The sequence below is a fragment of the Rutidosis leptorrhynchoides genome, chromosome 11 (genome assembly GCF_046630445.1).
Source record: "Rutidosis leptorrhynchoides isolate AG116_Rl617_1_P2 chromosome 11, CSIRO_AGI_Rlap_v1, whole genome shotgun sequence".
NCBI lineage: Eukaryota > Viridiplantae > Streptophyta > Magnoliopsida > Asterales > Asteraceae > Rutidosis > Rutidosis leptorrhynchoides.
In genome coordinates, this window is record NC_092343.1 from 132108636 (window position 1) to 132130558 (window position 21923).

A 21923-nucleotide genomic window follows, 5' to 3' on the forward strand; every position below is an offset into this window, starting at 1 on the left:
GAAAATTGTTAGAATTGTTGTTAATTATAATTGATGTTTAGTTTTGAATGTATCAAATTAGTGGTGATATTGGTTGAACTATTATAAATGAGGGGATGTTTTGTAGGATATGTAGACTTAGTGTTTTTAAAGGAATGATTTTATTGCTTCAAATTTTTTGGTACATCTACTTTGCAATACATGGTGGCTATTTATAGCCATCTTAAGTTGGCTAATGATCAAGCTAGAATCTTCTAGCTAATCTAGTGATTTCTACATATTATCACTTACTAAATATCTATACTTAAATATCTACTATCTATAATTAATCTAGACAATTCTAGAAAAACATTACATTTTAACACTCCTCCTTAATGTTTTTCGATGTTACTCCGAGCATGTTGCGTAGGAACTCGAACTTTGATCTTGGAAGTGCTTTGGTGAATATGTCTGCAATTTGCTCTTCAGTCTTGCAGTATTTTAATTCAATCTCTTTCTTAGCGGTGACTTCTCGTAAGAAGTGATATTTGATATCAATGTGTTTTGTTCTTCCATGAAACACAGGATTCTTTGCCATTGCAATTGCAGACTTGTTGTCGCATAATATTTGAGTAGCTTCATCTTGTTTTTCGCACATGTCTTCAAGTATTCTTCTTAGCCATTTAGCTTGATTAGCTGAGTTAGCGGCTGCGATGTACTCGGCTTCGGCTGACGATTGTGCCACCGTTTCTTGTTTCTTTGATGTCCATGAGAATACACCAGATCCAAGTGTGAATGCGTATCCGGAAGTACTTCTCATGTCATCCACAGATCCGGCCCAATCACTATCAGTGTATCCATGAAGCTTCGAGTCTATAGTGGGCTTGTACCATATTCCATAGTCCATGGTACCTTGCAAGTATCTTAAAATTCTTTTAGAAGCTCCGTAATGTATTTGAGTAGGGTTTTTCATGTACCTGGATAATAGACTCGTTGCGTACATAATATCTGGTCTTGTTGCTGTCAGATAAAGTAGACTTCCGATGAGACTTCTGAATCTTGAAGCGTCTGCTTTCTCCGATCCATCTTCTTGTCTCATCTTCTCATTGGCAACTAGTGGCGTCGCGACGGTTTTACAACCGTATAGCTTAAACTTTTTCAGGAGATTTTCTGTATATTTCTTTTGACAAATGAAGATGCCTTCATTTTCTTGACTGATTTCAATGCCAAGAAAATAGCGCATCAATCCAAGGTCGCTCATCTCGAACGTTTTCATCATGTCTTCCTTAAACTCTTGTAACATTCTCTCATTGTTTCCCGTATATATAAGATCATCAACATACAAGGAAATAATGAGAGTGTCAGAGTTACCTTGGGTTTTGATATAGAGTGTGGGCTCACTTTGACTCCTCCTGAATCCTGTACTTGTGAAGTAGCTGTCAATGCGGCTATACCAAGCACGTGGTGCTTGTTTAAGTCCATATAGAGCTTTCTTTAGCTTCAGGACTTGGTCTTCTTTTCCTTTCTGAATGAACCCTTGTGGTTGCTCGACGTATATTTCTTCTTCGAGAAATCCATTTAGAAAGGCTGATTTTACATCTAGTTGGTGAATCTTCCACCTTCGTTGAGCTGCTAATGCCACAAGTGCTCTTATAGTGTCTAGTCGAGCTACTGGTGCAAAAGTTTCGTTGTAGTCGACTCCTTGTTGTTGTGAGTAGCCTTTAGCTACTAGCTTTGCTTTGTGTTTTTGTGTAGAACCGTCAGGGTTGAGCTTTGTTTTGTAAATCCATTTAACTCCAATGATTTCTTTATTTTCTGGAGGATCAACTAACTCCCATGTGTTGTTTTTCTCAATCATTCTTATTTCTTCATTCATAGCAGCCACCTACTTTTCATCTTTCGATGCAACTTCATAGCTTTCAGGTTCTATAGTTGTGAAGTTGCAAGTCTCGTACACCTCTGCTAACTTTTTAACTCTTCCAGGTGTTGACTCTGGACTTGAATCGTCTTGCGCTAATGGTATTGTTATCGACGGAGAAGTTGGCGTAGCAGGGCTCGTTTCTCCGGTACTTTCATCTTGTTCAGACTGCTCCATTTGTACTGGTTGTTGAGCTGGAGTTTCTATAGATATCCGCGGCAGATATGTTTGCTTTTCAACTTTGTCTTCCTCCCAGTTCCAAGAAGCGTCTTCGTCAAACTCCACGTCTCGGCTAATCATGATGTTATTGGTCTTCAGGTTATAGACTCGGTAGCCTTTTGATTGTGTGCTATAGCCCAAGAATATTCCTTTTTTTTTATTTTTCTTGGAGTTTGTGACGTTTCTCCTTTGGAATATGAATGTAGCAGATAGATCCAAATACTCGTAAATGTTTTGCCGACGGTTTCCTTCCACTCCATGCCTCAATTGGAGTCTTGTTTTCAACTGCTTTCGTTGGACAACGGTTTAATATATATACAGCCGTGTATACAGCTTCAGCCCAAAAACTGTTTGGAAGGCCTTTTTCATGTATCATTGTTTTGGCCATTTCCATTACAGTTCTATTTTTGCGTTCAGAGACGCCATTTTGCTCAGGGGCGTAACCAACAGTAAGTTGGCGTTTAACTCCTTCGTCTTCCATAATGACCACTTTGATATTTTCCTGGGCAGCCTTTTTATTTCCATAAGAATTTGTTAAACTGTGTAGAGGTGTATTCTTTTCCTCTATCACTTCTTAGTGTTTTTATATAATGGCCACTAGTCTTTTCTAAGTAATTCTTGAATTTCTTGAATATCGTGAAGACTTCTGATTTTTCGCGCATGAAATAAACCCACGTCATTCTAGAATAATCATCGATGAAGAGGATAAAGTACCTGTTTTGGTTAAGAGACGGGGTCCTCATTGGTCCACAAACGTCAGTGTGCACCAGCTCTAGTATACCTTTCGCTCTCCAGGCTTTGTCACGAGGGAAAGGTTTTCGATGTTGCTTGCCCATCATACAGCTTTCACACGTGTCAGTGATTTCTTCTATGTTAGGCAAGTCTCTCATCATATTCTTCTGTTGAAGAATTTTTAGTGCGTGAAAGTTAAAGTGACCAAATCTTCGATGCCATAGCCATGATTCGTCAACTTGAACTTTCATGGCTGTGTCTCTGATATACTGCCAACGAAGCGGAAAGTTGCGGTTCTCCATTGGCACTTCAGCTATTAATTTGTAGTTGTTTTTCTTGTCACGGATAACGCATGATTTATCTTCGAAGAGTAAAGAGTATCCGTGCTCCATCATTTGGCCAACACTTAGCAAGTTACTTGCTAAGCTTGGTACTAGAAGAACGTCATTAACAGATCGAGTGCAGTTATTAGTTTGGACTGTTATAGTACCTTTTCCTTTAGTATCCACAAGTGCTCCATTCCCTAACTTAACGCGGGACTTTACGGAGGTGTTGATACTTTCAAATAACTTTTCATCTCCAGTCATGTGGTTGCTGCACCCACTGTCGATTAACCAAGTATCGTCCCTCTGTTTATTTGCGACATGACAGGCATAGAATAGCTGATTTTTGTTCTCCAGTATATCTTCACTTTCTTCCGTGAAGTTAGCTCGATGATTTTGTTTTAAACGGCAATCTTTTTCTAGATGCCCAAATCTTTTGCAGTTATAGCATTGTGGCTTCCCTTTGTGAAAGCAATCTTTCTCCAAGTGGTTTGTCTTTTTGCAAATACCACATAGAGGATAATTTTTTCTTCTCTGATCAAACCCGGTTCTGGGTTTTTCTCCTCCTCTCGACTTTTCTTCGAGATTTCTTTTCCCCTCATTATTAGATTTCTGAGACCTTATTTTGAGTTTAGACTGAAAGGCACTTTCTAGTGAGTTTTCACTACGCCTACTCAATCTAGCCTCATATGCTTCAAGAGAGCCAATTAATTCTGGTACCGACAGAGTCTCGATGTCTTTTGACTCTTCGATAGCAGTAATGACATGATCATATTTTTCTGTCATACTGATAAGTATTTTTTCTACGATCCTCTTATCAGTTATATTATCTCCATAGGCTCTCATTTGATTTACTATTTCTTTAATTCTAGAATAGTAATCTTTAACGGTCTCAGTCTCTTTCATATTTAAATTTTCAAAATCTCGTCTTAGAGTTAGTAGTTTTACAGATCTCACCTTGGCATTTCCTTGAAATTCTTCTTGAAGGATCTTCCACGCCTCTTTGGCTGTCGTAGCTCCCATGATTCGTGGAAAGACAGAAGGTGTCAAGGCTTGTTGAATGTAGCCTAGAGCAGCAGCATTTCTTACAACATTTTTGTTGTATTTTTCTTGTTCTTCCGCAGGCAGAGTTTCGACTTCTTTTGGAGTTGTAAACCCGACTTCGACAATATCCCACAAGCTTCGTGCTTGAAAATATGTCTTCATTCGGATACTCCAAAAATCATAGTTGTCGCCATCAAAGATGGGGACGGGAATATTGTATGCACCAACGGTAGTCATGGTGTACTTGAATGAACGCCCAAATCTGGCTCTTGATACCACTTGTTAGAATTGTTGTTAATTATAATTGATGTTTAGTTTTGAATGTATCAAATTAGTGGTGATATTGGTTGAACTATTATAAATGAGGGGATGTTTTGTAGGATATGTAGACTTAGTGTTTTTAAAGGAATGATTTTATTGCTTCAAATTTTTTGGTACATCTACTTTGCAATACATGGTGGCTATTTATAGCCATCTTAAGTTGGCTAATGATCAAGTTAGAATCTTCTAGCTAATCTAGTGATTTCTACATATTATCACTTACTAAATATCTATACTTAAATATCTACTATCTATAATTAATCTAGACAATTCTAGAAAAACATTACATTTTAACAAAAATACCTAATTGGAAAGAGGGGGGTTATGGTCAGGTGTATAAAGCAGAACTCGACAGTCGACATTTATGATGAAGATCTCTATCCTGGAAAGGAAGGAAAGAATCCAAATGAAATGTACATAAAGCACACCACTGTAGCTATAAAACGGATTATAAATGATGAAAGAGGTCAAGGTGAACGAGGGTTCTTTCTAGAAATTGAGATTCTTCGTATATGCAAGCATCCCAAAATAGTGCCACTTCTTGGCTATTGTAATGAACATTACGAAATGATCCTTGTCTATGAGTTGGCTCCAAATGGTTGCCTACATTATTATTTGGGAAGCGCTGAAAATGAAACTTATCTTAATTGGGTTCAACGGGTTAAAATATGTTTTGATATTGCACATGGACTGGCATATCTTCACACAAACATCACGGGAAAAGAATCAATAATCCATCGTCATATCAAAAGTGGCAATATATTATTGAGCAAGAATTGGGAGGCCAAGATTTCTGACTTTGGGCTTTCCAAATTCACTATTCACTACAAGAAAAACAGGCTTATAGGATCAATATTTATTTGGTCAAAAACGCAAAGGTCCTAAAAAACTACATATTAGGACTATTATTTTAGGGTCCTAACAGGGTCATGGAAATGGTCCTAACAGACTACTATTTAGGACATTTTAGTAATTGTGTCCTCTATGTTGATTGACGGAATCTATTTAGGGTCCTAAAAGGTATAACTAATAGGATACTTTTTCAAAGATCCTATCATAACTTGTGACCTTTTTAAAAAGGGTCATATAATGGGATTAAATAGGACCTTTATTAATGGTGTCCTATATGTTGATTGACAGAATTTATTTAGGGTCCTAAAAGATATAACTAATATGACACTTTTTCAAAGGTCCTATCATAACTTGTGACCTTTTTAAAAAGAGTCCTAGAATGGGATTAAATATGACCTTTTATTAATGGTGTCCTATATGTTGATTGACGGAATTTATTTAGGGTCCTAAAAGGTATAACTAATAGAACACTTTTTAAAGGTCCTATCATAACTTGTGATCTTTTTAAAAAGGGTCGTATAATGGGATTAAATAGGACCTTTTAGTAATAGTGTCCTATATGTTGATTGACGAAATTTATTTAGGGTCCTAAAATGTATAACTAACAGGACACTTTTTAAAGATCCTATCATAACTTGTGACCTTTTTAAAAAGATTCCTATAATGGGATTAAATAGAACCTTTTAGTAATGGTGTCCTATATGTTGATTGACGGAATTTATTTAGGGTCCTAAAAGATATAAATAATAGGACACATTTTAAAAGTCCTATCATAACTTATGACCTTTTTAAAAAGGGTCCTATAATGGGATTAAATAGGACCTTTTAATAATGGTGTCCTATATGTTGATTGACGAAATTTATTTAGGGTCCTAAAAGGTATAACTAACAGGACACTTTTTAAAGGTCCTATCATAACTTGTGACTTTTTTTATAAAGGGTCATATAATGGGATTAAATAGGACCTTTTAGTGATGGTGTCCTATATGTTGATTGACGGAATTTATTTAGGGTTCTAAAAGGTATAACTAATAGGACACTTTTTAAAAGTCCTATGATAACTTGTGACCTTTCTAAAAAGGGTCCTATAATGGGATTAAATAGGATCTTTTAGTAATGGTTTCCTATATGTTGATTGACGGAATTTATTTATGGTCCTAAAATGTATAACTAATAAGACACTTTTTAAAGGTCCTATCATAACTTGCGACCTTTTAAAAAAGGGTCCTATAATGGGATTAAATAGGACCTTTTAGTAATGGTGTCATATATGTTGGTCTACGAAATTTATTTAAAGTCCTAAAAGGTATAATAAGACACTTTTTAAAAGGTCATATTAACTCCAACATCATGAACTAGTAATAAACAATCCATGTGTTTTATATAAAGTGGAGCAAAGACTCGAACCCATGACCTCCCCATTACATACCAACATACTAACCATTTGACCCATTGTGTTAACCTGAAAGGTTTTTCTTTTTATTATATAAAATCGTTAAGAAAGTTGGAGTAATTTTGAATTTAATAGAACTCCAACAACCGGTCCTATAATGGGATTAAATAGGACCTTTAAGTAATGGTGTCCTATATATTGATTGACAGAATTTATTTAGGGTCCTAATATGTATAATTAATATGACACTTTTTTAAAGGTCCTATTATAACTTGTAACCTTTTTTAAAAAGGGTCCTATAATGGGAAGATCCAGTGACTTAATAAAACAAATAAATGGTAGGTCTTAATCAGAGAATAATGGAGTAGTTTATAATATAACTTCATGGATTAAAAGTTTGGTCAGAAACAATGCACGCAATTGTTAATTTAAATGGTTTATTGTGCGCCAAAGCAATAACATTTTAACTTACAAGAATTCAATTACTATTTAATAACATTTTAGTTATCTCGAGTTCAAATCTCAAGTTCAAACTACCAAAAGCAAACAACATAAATTTGTTCAAAGTTAATATTACAAAGTAGTAACTAGTAATAGATTAATGAAACATGTTTGGTACCAATCAAAAACTATAACCAAAAGGACGATTACATTGTTTCAAGTTGCAAAGATGCAATTACAACTTACAAACATAACATGACATAAATTGTTTCAACCTGACAGAATTACTTAATTTTAACCGGTCATAAATACAAAGATGCAACTAGAGATTTCAAACAGTGAAATTATTTCAAGGGACTTTTCACATTTAGTTGATCAGTTGGTGATCTAATGAATATTGTAATTAATTCTATTTTTTATATTGTTTATCAGACCCGTTTGCTGAAAATAGCACTGAGGACTCCGGTGCTGGTTCAAAAGAGTACGTTCAACACCGCAGGTCGTCTTACCTCAACAAGAAGAACCAGCTCTGCTTCTGCCAAGCCTTCCTAATGCCTGATGGTTCAACACTAGATTTTGGAAGATTTTCTCGCCTTCTTTTGTTGTTACTTTCTTCATCTCATAGCACTTTCCGGCACTGTTACCACAAATACCAACAATGTTAGTGTTTAATAAAAATCCTTTCAGGTAAACATAAGTAAATCTTGCTTGTGCATTCATTCAAATAGTCTTTAACACAAACTTTATGATAAGAAAACACATCATTCCAAACGGTTTAAAATCAATATGTCAAATATGTAAATATACAACACAATGAGATTCACAACACCACTATATAAACATGGTACTCCGAAACACTATCTATATTCTATATGCAAAGTTATAACAAAAAAATGAAAAATTAGAGCATGGATTCAGATTGCTCCTCAAAAATTGTAGCCTATATAACATGTCATTTAAGAAAAAACTAACATAATGTGTCTGCTTCATATAAATATAAATATGTTATTATAATGAGACTCTTCATGCTCTTTTGAATATCCCAAGTGTTTGTAAGTCAAAGCGCAACATATTCATAACACCTTAGAGACAACAATAATCAATAAAAACGAACAACTACCTGAAAATCTTTACTAGACCAACGAATATTGTTGGTGCATAAATCCCGAGTTCTATTACGTTTATTGTTCTATTTGTTATGTACTTGATATTTCAGTCATATATGTACGTGGACACTTATACTTTGTGTTTATGATGCTTAGTATAATGTCGTGAATAGGTCAAGCAGTCGGTTGGCTGCTCAAGACCATCGACCGATGGTAGGGACCATCGGTCGAGGGACTGTCACCATCGGCCGAAGGTCCCCGACCACCGGTCGATGGTCGCTGTATTTAGTATAAATACGGGTTTCGTGGTTTTGTGTTAGGTTACACACCATAAACCCTTAGGCCGTCGTATTACTTGCTGCTAATCGTCCCAAAACCCTTACCAACCGAATACACAGTCTTAGGCATCGATTCTATCAATTATTCATTGGTTAATTCGATCCCGTTAGTCTAATACGTATTCGACTCATTCTAATTAGAGTTTCCGCCATTAATCTAGATACAACGTATGATCTAAGGTCCAAACTACATCTACAAAGTGGTATCAGAGCCTTGTGTTGCCGATCCATACGTTTTTGAGTCGAATTTTTGATTTTTGTGATTAGGGTTTGTGTCAAAACGGGTTTCAATTAAAAGGTTGGAACTTTTACATTTAAATCCAGTGTTTTCGAGTGTTTTTGTGTTCAAAGGTGTTTTTGTGAAGTTTTCATCGGTTTTGTTCGAGTCCAGAACGTTAGAATCAATCAAAATTTGAGTTTTGGCCAAAAACCCTAGTTTTTTCTGCCCAGATACGTAAGAACTACCCTCGGCCGATCGTCATTGACCATCGACCGAGTGTCTTGACCTTCGACCGATAGTCACTCACACTCGACCGATCGTCTTAAGTTGAACCGGAGGACAGTTTGTGATAACCTTGAACCGTTTGTCTAGACCATCGACCGTTCGTCCTTAGACCATCGACCGATTGTCTCAGTCCTCTGACCGATCGTCTCAGTCCATCGGCCGATCCTCTTTTAATCCAGAATAATTTAATTAATCCATAATTAATCACTTAATCAGTTAATAATGTCTGATACAAACGAGAAATTAACAAACGAATACAGTGCACTTGTTATTGCACCCGGAATTCAAAGACTATTATTAAGCGAAAGTGAATCAGGATCTAACAATAAAGTTCCGAGGCTTGAAAACTTAAAAGACTTTTTAGAATGGAAAGTTAGGTTTGTGATTTACCTTAATGGACAAGATTCTCGACTTTGGGAGTGTATTGAGACTCCTTTTGTTTGGCCATCAGGGGCTGACGGTGAACCTAAAGAAACGCATGATTTTGATCCCGCAGAACGCGAAGGGTATAATCTTGAGTGTCGGTGTTATGCTCAGTTAACGCAAGCCTTGTCTAAGGAAATCTTCGGTCAGTTTAAGAACCGTTATAAGACGTGCTATACTCTTTGGCAGGCTATTGTGTCCGCAACTGAGGGTACTGCTACTTATAAAGCAACTAAAGGTAAAGTGTTGAAGGATGAGTGGAAGGTGTTTGCAGCCCTTCCAACAGAAACTTTGAGCCAGACTTTAGAAAGGTACAGGTTATTGGTTGCCGAGATGACGGATTATGGGATTGAGGTAAAAGATGATAAGGCAATAAAAGTGTTGGCACTTGGTCTTCCTGAGAAGTGGGATTATGAAGTAGAGAAGATCCAAAACCTATATGTTGCTTCTGGACGTCCTTTGACATTGACTGCATTTACTTCAAAGTTAATGGAGAAGGATATTCAGGTTGAGGCCAAAAGGAAAAGGCTTGGTACTGTAGCAGCCAATGTCACATCTAGTGCTTCTTCTTCTGGTCATGCTCCATTGCAGACAGCGTACATCACAGCAAATGCAAATCAGATATCTGCACCAAAGTCACAATCTGGTTACTTTAATGCCAAAATACAGAACTCTACAATTAAGATGATTGAGGACGTTCCGACTCAGCAGACTCAGATTCCACCTCAGACTCAGACTCAGAGTCCTATGTTTCAAACTGACAATATCAGGAAAAGATCTATTGAGTCCATTCAGGAGGACATGGCTTTAGCTGCTATCGTTGTTAACTCTTACAACGATATGATTAGTGGACAGGTTCTTAACAATCATCTCGAGAATGAAGATTATGATCAGATCGATGAAGATGAGCTAGAGAGAATGGACATTCTGTACTGTATGGGTAGCATTGTTAGGCGTGCAAGGAAGTATTTAAAGAGAACTGGTCAACGATCTTTGAGTTTAAACAGGGATTCTAAGTTTGGTTTTGACATGGCGAAGGTTAGATGTTACAATTGTGATGAACTTGGTCACTTCAAGAAGACTTGTACTAGACCACCAAAGGCTGGTTATCATGATCCTTTTCTTAGTACAACCATCTCAGTGACTCCCCAACACGTCATTGTTGAGAAGGAATCATCTGGTTCTGCTCAACCTAAAGCCTTAACTGGTTCCACAATATATCCTGATGAAGTTTGTGACTGGTCTATTCCAGTTGATGCTCAGAAAGCTAATGTTGTATTTGTGGGAAAGAGTCCGGCTGAAATTGAGGAAGAAAGAGTAGTTCGAAGAAGAGCAGGTTGTAAGGGTAAAGATAATCCAAACTGCACATGCTACGTGTGCAAGTGTGATGCAAGGTTAAAGAGAGCTGAGGAGCTTATGAAATGGTGTTTCAGAAAGAGGGTTAAGGAACAGCTGTATGATAAGTTCCGGAAAGCCAAGGATTTGTCAGACATTGAGTTTACTACTGATCCATCCGATGAAGAAGAAGGTAAAAGTTGTCATGAGGGTACTTGGTTCAGAGAAGAGTTGGGTCATTTGCTCAAGCGTGATTTTGTGAGTGGTGATAAGAAAGTTGTGACAGTTCAAAGTCAAGTTAGTTCAGATAATAGTGAGGGTAAGGAAGGTTATGAAGCTGATTATTCGGACAGCACAAGTTCGGAGTACGAATCAGAGTCAGATGCAGAATCACAGGATGGAAGGAATAACTATGCTTTTATGGCTAATACTTCCAGTAACGATAAGGTATGTACTGATTAAATTTCTAAATGTGCTTATTGTTTTGGTTATGAACAGGAAATTGAAAGACTTGAATGCGTTATTTCTAAGCTAAGTGAAATACCTGTTACTTGTGAGACCTGCCCTAAACTTAGGACTGACCTTAAGAACCTAAGCTTAGAAAATCAGACCAACAAGAAGAACTATGAAGATGCCCTTTTCTACCTTAACAAACAGAAAGAATATGTTGAGGTGATTAAGTCTCTAGAAAACCAAATAGGTCACATGAAATCAACCATTAGAGATGATGAAAAGGTGATCACAATGTATTTGGGGCAAATAGAGACTCTTAAGGCTGAAAAGGATTCTTTTAAGTTAAAATATGAGTCTGAGAAAGCTAGAATAGATAACTGGCAGAGGATGTCGTATGTGACTCAGACTTTTAATCATCCTAAACGGGAGGGTCTGGGATATTCTGAGGTTGCACCACCTCTTATGGGTGAGTATGTTAATAAGCCCGTAGAGAAGTTTAAGGAACCAGTGGTGGAACCACCATATGGTAAACCTAAGGAGACCCCAGTAGTTAGTGCTAGTAAGGTTGTTGATTCTAAGAACCCTACAGAGGTTGTTTATGAGACTGAGTCTGATACTGACATAGACACTGAGAAAGATAGCAAACCATTTGTGCCAGTGACTAAGCCAGTTACGATTCTTAAGAATCCAAAACACAGTGAGAATAGGAGTGAGAGTCTTAAGACGCCGACAAAGAGTGTAGAAAGGCCCAAACAGAGTAAGAAAAAGACCACTTTGTCTACTCCTATTAAGTTTGTTAAAGAAAATAATTCAGGAAAACAGCAGGTTAGTGTTCCTAAGGTAGAACAACCACCTAAAGGTGGGAGTTCTAATTCTGAGAAAGTGTCCAAGTATGTTCCGCCTAGTCGGCGTCAGACTATTGAAAAATAGGTTTTGACACCCCCTACGATTAGACAACGTACTGAACAGCCTAGGAGACAGTTTTCACCGATTAGACGCAGGTTGTTTAACGTTAATGATTTTGATAATGTTAACTGTTTCAAATGTGGGAGGCTGGGACACAGGGCTGTGGATTGTGGACCCATTAGACAGACACCCCGCAGGAAGATTGATCTCAGCCCAAATCGTTCTTTTTATAGAAGATCATCTTCTCCTGTGCACAATTCAAATGTGAAAGTAATTGATTCAAAGGTTTTTCAAACTAACGGTTATTATAGAAAACCATTGCCTAAAAATACAGTTTGGAGACCAAAATCTGAGGTGAAGGGTGTTCAACGTCCTGCAGGTCCTTCGGGATCCAAGGGACAATGGGTGGAATTGCCAGTTGTTGGCATTGACGGGAAACCCACTGCCATTAGGGCATGGGTTGCCCTTTCTAACTAATCCTCTTACTTTAATGTGCAGGTCGCCTACAATCCACGCTGCAGTACATGGATTGTTGATAGTGGGGCGTCCAGGCACATGACAGGGAACTTGTCCTTACTTTCTAATGTGAAAACAGTGGATGGTGGACCGGTTTCTTTTGCTGGTAGTGAAGGAGGGTTTATTACTGCTCAAGGTGTAATCGCGAATGAAAATGTCAGCTTTGATAAGGTTAATTTTGTGGAGCAGATGTCAAACAATCTGCTTTCAGTCTCTCAGGTTGCTGACAAGAAGTATACAGTAGCATTTGATGATAAACAATGCTATATTTTGAAGAAAGAATTTGTTATTCCGGAAGACATGATTCTGATGACTGCTCCCAGATGCAAGGATCTCTATATCCTTGACATGCGTAAGGCTCATGTAAAGGAAGCTACTGGCCATCAGGCTTTCGTTTCTAAAGCTACTGAACAAGAGTCTATCATATGGCACAAGCATATGGGTCATTTGAGTCTGAGGAAGATGAACAATCTAGTCCATAATGGATTAGTTGAGGGTGTTAATCTTAAAAGTTTTCATATTCCTGATGTGTGTCTTCCATGTAAACAGGGGAAACAAACGAAAAAGTCACATGCTACCAAAAAGCATCATTCTGTTAACATTCCTTTGGAGCTGTTGCATATGGATCTCTTTGGTCCAGTCAACTGTAAAACTCTCACAGGAGAATCCTATTGCTTGGTAGTTACTGATGAATATTCACGTTTTTCTTGGGTGGTGATGTTGAAGAATCAGTCGGATACTTTTGAGCATATTAAGGTGCTGATTCTAAAGCTCGAAAGTTTATATAAATTGAAAGTGAGAAAGATTCGTACTGATAATGGTACGGAGTTTAAGAACAATCAGATGCTGCAGTTTTGTAATGAAAAGGGGATACAACAGCAGTTCAGTCCTGCTTATACACCACAGTCAAATGGTGTTGCTGAGAGAAAGAACAGGACTTTGATTGAGACCGCAAGAACAATGTTAGCTGATTCATGTCTTCCGATTGCCTTCTGGGGTGAAGCAGTGAGTACAGCGTGTTATGTTATGAACAGAGTTCTCGTGGTGAAGCGTCATGGTAAAACTTGTTACGAGCTGCTGCATAAGAGAAAACCTAATATTAAACATTTCGAACCCTTTGGCGCACCTTGTACTATTTTGGTACGTGATGCTGGAGGAAAATTTAATTCAAAGGTTGTTTCTGGTATCTTCTTGGGTTACGGGAATCCGAACAAGCGGGTGTACAACAATGAGACAAAATGTCTGGAAGAACAGTTTGAAGTTGATATTCAGCGCAATGCACCGCCTCGTGTCAGTAAAGGTTATGCATGGCAGTTTGAGTATGATAAGCTTTTTGATTCATTCAATCTTCCACCAGGTGCTACAGAGGAAGAACTTCTGACTCAGATATTGTTTGATTCTCGGAATTCTTCAGAAAATGTTATCACTATTCCTACGCAGGTTGAGAATCCGATTTCTAGCGTGCAACCAAGTCCACAAAGTGTTCAAGGTAATCTTGAGTCTAATGAGGACGGGGTAGTTGATACAGATGAAGATAGTGAGTTAGATGATGATGTGGAACGTACAGTATTGACAGAGAGACATCTGAATCCTCTATATAACCAACCATCTACTGTGACTGATCCAGAACAGATAGCAGATGCAGGAGGTGTACGGAGATCGAATCGTGTTATTCTGCCACCAAAGCGTCTGGCAGACTATTATGTGGATACAAGAGGACTGCCTAGTGTCAATCCTCCTCAAACTACTACATCTGGGGCATCCACGTCAGGAGTTATCTCTACATCCGAGGTTCCCGCGGTTATTGAAAATATGACTGCAGTTGAAGATGTTCAAAGTGAAAGTGCGAATTTGGTGACAGCTTTTTATTCATCATTGAACAAGACAGGGAGAGTGTTTGTTCATGCCCACTCGTGTTATGTGTGTCAAATCGAGCTGGAAGATGTATACGAAGCTTTAAAGTACGATGAGTGGGTAAGTGCTATGCAGGAAGAGCTGTTGCAATTTAAACATCTTAAGGTTTGGAGGTTAGTCAATCCACCGCATGGTTGTGTACCCTATGGTCTTCGTTGGGTTTTGAAGAATAAGAAAGATGAGCAGGGTATAGTGATTCGTAATAAAGCTAGATTGGTGGTTAAGGGATATCAGCAAATCCCGAAAATTGACTATGATGAGGTTTTTGCTCCAGTTGCGAGACTGGAGGCTATCAGGATTTTCTTGTCCTTCGCGTCCTATATGGGTTTCAAAGTTTATCAAATGGATGTGAAAAGTGCGTTTTTGTATGGTGAGATAAACGAGAAAGTGTTTGTTGAACAACCGCCTGGTTTTGAGGATCCGCATTTCCCAGAAAAGGTGTATCGACTAGAAAAGGCGCTATATGGTCTACACCAAGCTCCTAGAGCTTGGTATGCAACGTTGTCCAACTACATGCTTGAAAATGGTTTTCGGAGAGGTGTCATTGATCAGACACTTTTCATCAAGAAGAAAGGACAACATCTTATGTTAGTGCAGGTCTATGTTGATGATATTATTTTCGGGTCTACAGATCAGAGTATGGTTGATGAGTTCGAGAAGGTTATGCAACGGAAGTTTAAGATGAGTTCCATGGGAACTATTAAGTTTTTCTTAGGTTTGCAGGTAGCTCAAACGGATAAAGGCATCTTCTTACATCAGACGAAGTATGTTGCTGATATCCTTAAGCGCTTTCAGGTAGATACAGAGAGACCAGCTAAGACTCCATTGTCGGTTAATCATGGGATTTCACCAGATAAGGAGGGTGCTCCAGTGGACCCTACTTTGTACAGGGCTATCATAGGTTCTCTAATGTACCTAACTGCTTCTAGACCAGATATAATGTTTGCGGTGTGCCTGTGTGCTCGTTATCAGGCAAACCCTAATGTTCATCATATGTTAGTGGTCAATAAGATTATGAGGTATCTAAAAGATACTCCCAGCTTAGGGTTATGGTATCCGTGTGAGGATGGTTTTGATCTCACAGCGTACAGTGATTCAGACTATGGAGGTTGCAAGAAAGATTTCAAGTCAACATCAGGAGGGTGTCAATTTCTTGGTAGCAAACTAGTAACCTGGCAGTGTAAGAAGCAGACAGCAGTGGCTCAGTCCACTTGTGAAGCAGAATATATTGCCGCGGCCAGCTGTACATCACAGGTTATCTGGATACAACAGCAACTACGTGACTACGGTTTGAAAATCTCTAACACTCCTATTTATGTTGATAATACTGCTGCCATAGCTGTCACTAAGAATCCCGTAAATTACTCTAAAACGAAACATATAGGGATTAAATACCATTTCATTAGAGATTGCTATGAGAAAAAGTTAATTGATGTAGTGCAAATTGACACTACAGCCCAAAGGGCTGATCTCTTCACAAAAGCTTTTGATAAACCACGTTTTGAATTTCTATTAAATGAGATAGGTGTTAAGTTGCTTCAAGATGTAGTTCCTGAAACTGAAATTCCTGAAACTGAGGTTCCTGACACAGAGGAATCTAAGCCTGAGACTGAGTTGTGAATGGTTAGAAACTGCTTGTAGAGTTTGAATAGTTTTGCATGATAGCTTCTAGATCATTTGCATTTTTTGTTTGCATGATAGATTAGTTTTTACTGAAATTTGCATGTTTGCTTATGTTTTTAGATAGTTTTATGCTTTTGTACAGAGAAAATCAAAAAGCCATAAAAATTGAAAAACCAGAAAAACAAATAAAAATTAGAAAAATAGAAAATCCATAAAAAGTGAAAAATCAGAAAATGAGTTGCTTGTTATGTTTGTGGGGAAGTGATTGCAATACTGAACTGACATGTAAGTTGTGAAAAACAAGTAATACAGGATGATTGATAATATGTTGGTAAACTTTATTGATCTAATTCTAGATAAAGATGATCACACTAATAATGCGTAAATATCATGATGAGGAAATCGTGGAAAGGTTTACAGCGGTTGAGGGTAGTCACCTACTTATCACTGAATATGTACCGAGAAATGATTGAACAGAAACTCGACAGACGGTTGAGGTCTCCCCTACTACGATTTATACTCGGTAGCAAAAGGATAATTTTGTGAGTCCCCAAGGTGAGCATATTTTGTCTAGGATGCATACTTGTTTCTATTTACCTTTATTACTTGGACCGAAATCCAACAACATACATATCGGGTACCCAAAGGGAGGTGTTTTCTCTAAAAGGGTTGAGAAGTGCAGTTTTGTATCACAGACACATGATGATTTTTAAAAGGCAACATCATCGGGTTCTAGATTTCCACATACGAAGATTGGTTTTCCGTGCAGTTATAACAAATGTCAAAGACAGTGGTGCGTCATCATCATGTTCAGTTGTAATCATTTATTTATTTATTTTGTTTATGTATTGTAAGGAGAAAATGCAACATCAGAAAATCCAAAAAAAAAAAATAAAAAAAAAATTGCAAGTTATGGATTGTTTATGTTTATTTATGTATTTATTTCAATTTGTAAATAACATGATGCACTACATAGCTGCAAGAGAATCATGGATCAAGAATTGAACAGAGTTTCAGAGATTCCTCGGTTATCAATGTTTGAGACAACATACATTCCAATCGGAGACTTATTTGAACGATTTCGTTATCTACATCCGAGGGGGAGAATTTATCAGATCATCAGATATAGAGAACTTAAATCATTTAGTTCACATCTCAATTAGTGAACTTTACATCTTTTGTCTGTGATATGGGATTGTGCCTATTGACCTGGATAGAGGGAATATCTTCTGGAAGGTATCTTAGTGTTCCATCACTCAAATATATATATCACTTCCATCCATCCAACACCATACATCATACTATTTCCATTTAAGTATGGGGTTTATAGCGGCCGGTATGCGTCCTTAACAGAGTATGCAATAAATTTGAGATTAACAATGTTATCTGAAACGAAAGGTATAAGTTTAAGGTAGAAGCCAAAGGCTGACAGGGTTGCTAGAAACATCGTGAGATGGTTCTGTTTAATAGAATCGAAAGTACATTGATGTGATAAGAGGACAGCGTCAACAGGTTTGTGCTCAATTGTTCTACCCGAGAAATCGTGCGATCTCAAACGAGGACTGACTTTGTGATGTAAATCTGACATTGAAAAATGTTAAAGTAATTAATCTAACGTGATCATCGAAGTCTAGGGTGAAAGTTGATGAATGTTTATTGATATATTTGAAGGTTGTTCTGTATATGCTTTAATGAATAAATTCGTGAATGAACTATGGAATAACATGTCAATATAGTTCAGTTCTGATCCCCGAATCAAAAAGATTCAATCAATTTTATATGCCAACTCACAAAAAGATATGTTATTCTTCTGGAAGTGTGACTGATGATAAGCAGTATTATTTGTTCCTATGCTGATAACATCATGAATTTGTTAATGTTAATGCTTTATGAAACTGATGTTAAAGGTTTATTATCGACAGTTCTAAAAGGTTAAATGTTACTGATTATATCTGTTATTATATTGCTGATCATGATACACTTGATCTTGTACAGTTATTTGCTTTGTGTATTTGCATGAGCATGCATTTCTGAATTAGTTTGCATTCATGTGTTAGTTGCATGTTGTAATGACCCGCTCTTTTTCGATCGTTCTATACTTATAAGATTAATATTTACATAAATTAAACCTTACCAACATGATAAGCAATCCAAATTGTTGAGATTTATGTTTTCGAAAAGAGTTTTACACAACGTTTGACCGTCTAGTTTGACCGATGATATCACGAACTATATAATATATGATAATTATACGTTTGTGTATATATATGTATATATACATATTTAACATGATTTATGGATGTTTTAATATCTCATTTTGTATTAATAACAATAAGTTATAAGTATATTTTGAAACTACTAACTTAAGTTTTCAAAACAATAACCATACGTAACGTTTTTTTTGATATAAATACTTATGACCTATAATGTTTATACATATATCGTATATATAATGTATTTAATCACTTTTTAAGGACTTAAATACATAAAACAATATAAGTGTATTCACAAAAGATATCTATATTTGAATCCTCGTTCCGTTTTCACAAAATTTCTATACGTATATCTAGAGTATATGTACTCGTATCATACCTAGCTTCTATACGTATTTACTATTGGTATATACACATCAAATCACCACCTAATCAGCTCCTATTGTTGCCCTCACCAAGAGGTAAACTCATTTTAACCTCTAGCATCAATAATTACACAAGATTACAAGCTAGAACTTTGTTTTTGTCTACCATAGGTCACGCCATTTATGGCTATATAGATGACCATTTTTGATTCAATTACTACTTCAATCTCCTAGCTAAAACACACACACTTAGAACCCTTAAACACCTTAACCATCTCAGCCTATCACCATGAAAATCTAGCTTCAAGAACATCACTTAAACACCATAAGAAAACTCTTACAAAAACACTTTAAGAATCCTTCCAAGAACACAAGTTTACTTTCAATCTTTTGATCCAACTCCATCACTCTTTTGGTTCTAGATTTTTACTCCTCTTTTACAGAAATCTTGTCCAAGTAACTTGAGGTAGTAACTTTGTTCATAACCTTATTCGATTCATATATATATAGCTATCTTATTTTATGGTATAAAATTTTAACAACAAGAACATGGTTTGAATGTTTTCAAACTTGTTTGCAAACTAAATAGATCCTTCTAACTTAACTTTTAAAATACTTCAAGACCTGTAATATATCATAAATATATGCTAACTTAACAAGGTAAAACTTGGTTTTTCAAAGAACACCTTAAAAACTGAATTTACGACGTCGGAGTGCAACCGGGGGCTGTTTTGGGTTGGATAATTAAAAACTATTTTGAACTTTGAATTGGAGGCTTATTTTCTGGAAAATTGATATTTACTATGATTATGTTAACACATAAAAATTTCATGATTTAACTCAAAGTATAAGTATTTTTAGAAAAATAATCATTTGAGGTTGTTTACATGATGGAAAATGATCAACTTCATGAGTTTCACTAAAGTTTGACCTATGACCTGTGATTTCAAATACAAACTAAGGTATTTACAGTTCATATTCTTAAATAAGGATTCGATCCAAGGAAGTGGCAAGTTGAACCAACGAAAACGGAGTTGTAACGAAGAAACTATGACCAAAACAAGATCGGATATCCAAAACTAGTTTAGCCACGAAAATAATTGGAGAAAAATTAAATAAATCACATCTTTTTAAAATAACATGATATTTTATATATATGTACTCATAATTTAATTTTATATATTTCAGGATCACCCGTAAACAATACGAGAAGATTAATCATAAGATCCCATGATTGTACGCAACACGTCATTTGACAACACCGGTACTTTATGTACGCAACACGTCATTTGACAACACCGGTACCGTGGGTCAAGATTAATCCCGACCAATATGAATACAATGGGGTTTTATTTATTTCGATGGGGGTTTTATTTATTTACTAAACACCTAAATATGAACCATTAAAATTGAATTGCTAACTACGGACTAAGAAGACATTAAAAGTATTATAAGTATATATATGTGACGATTGTTTAAAATGAAAATATATTGATATATTATATATGGATAGGTTCGTGATATCAACCGGAGACCAAGTCAAAATATATATATCTTCAAGGCAAAAGTGAGTATATAGTCCCACTTTTAAACTCTAAGTATTTCGGGATGAGAATACATGTATTTTATGTTTTACGATATGGACACAAGTAACTGAAAAATATATTCTACGTTGAGTTGTACCACTGGCATACTTCCCTGTAGCTTGGTAACTACTATTTACAGCGGTATTGTAAACGCGAATCCTGTTGATAGATCTATCGGGCCTGACAACCCCAACCGGACTGGACGACCAGTATTCAACGGTTGCACAGTACTTCGTTTCGTGACTACACTTGGTACGGTGTAGTAAGATTTCATAATAAAGGGAATATGCGATGTGATTAAATGTTAAGTATGGTTACCAAGTGCTCAACCACTTAGAATATTTTTATTAAAATGTTTACATATGAAATCTTGTGGTCTATACTTATATCGCTGCCGGCATTAAACCTATATCTCACCAACTTTATGTTGACGTTTTAAGCATGTTTATTCTCAGGTGATAACTAAAAGCTTCCGCTGCAACATGTTGAATTTAAGCAAGATCTTGAGTATGCATATTTGTGTCAAAAATAAAACTGCATATCCGAGGAATTGTAATGTAAAATATGCTAGAAATCGTATTGTTATCATCACATGTAAAGTTTGTAAGTCTAAGATTATCGCTAAACGATAATCATCTTTTTATTGTCTAAAGCTTGTATTAAAATAAGAGTTATGGTTTGTAATGTAAAATAAATGCAGTTGTTCTTTTAAAAATGTCGCATATAGAGGTCAATACCTCGCAATGAAATCATACGTTATCTAACTCGTTCTTATGGTTAAGGACGGGTTATGACATGTGGTATCAGAGCGGTGGTCTTAGCAAACCAGGTTTGCATTAAGTGTGTCTAACCGATAAGTCGTTAGGATACATTAGTAAGTCTGGACTTTGACCGGGTCTGATTTAAAAACCATTGCTTATCATTGTTGGTTAAAATTTATATGTAAATATTATGTAGTACTAATGGGTTAGTTGTTGTGTGATAGATGTCAGGCTCAAAACTTGTTATCACATTCAGCGACTCCGAACCAGAATCTTCAGATGGTGTTCCAGTCATTAACCTATCCGATGACGAAAATAATATCTTTGGGGAAGACTCACAAATTCCGAATGAACCAACTATAGAGAACCCGGAAAGTGAACCCGAGGAGGAAAGTGAACCCGAGGAGGAAAGTGAACCCGAGGAGGAAAGTGAACCCGAGGAAGAAATATAGGAAATTACAAAAGACAAGTTCGAACTAGGAAAGAAACGAAAGGCTAATGAATTAGAAAATTCAAATCCCGAGTTTAGTAAGGATGATGTGGCACCAACTCCACTAGACACTACCACCCCTATTCCCGCTATTCCTATTCGTTCTATCCCGGCATCCAGTTCTTCAGTCCCACAGCCAAAATATAGGCAGACAGCTAGGATAAGCGTTAGGCGATTCATTGAACCTA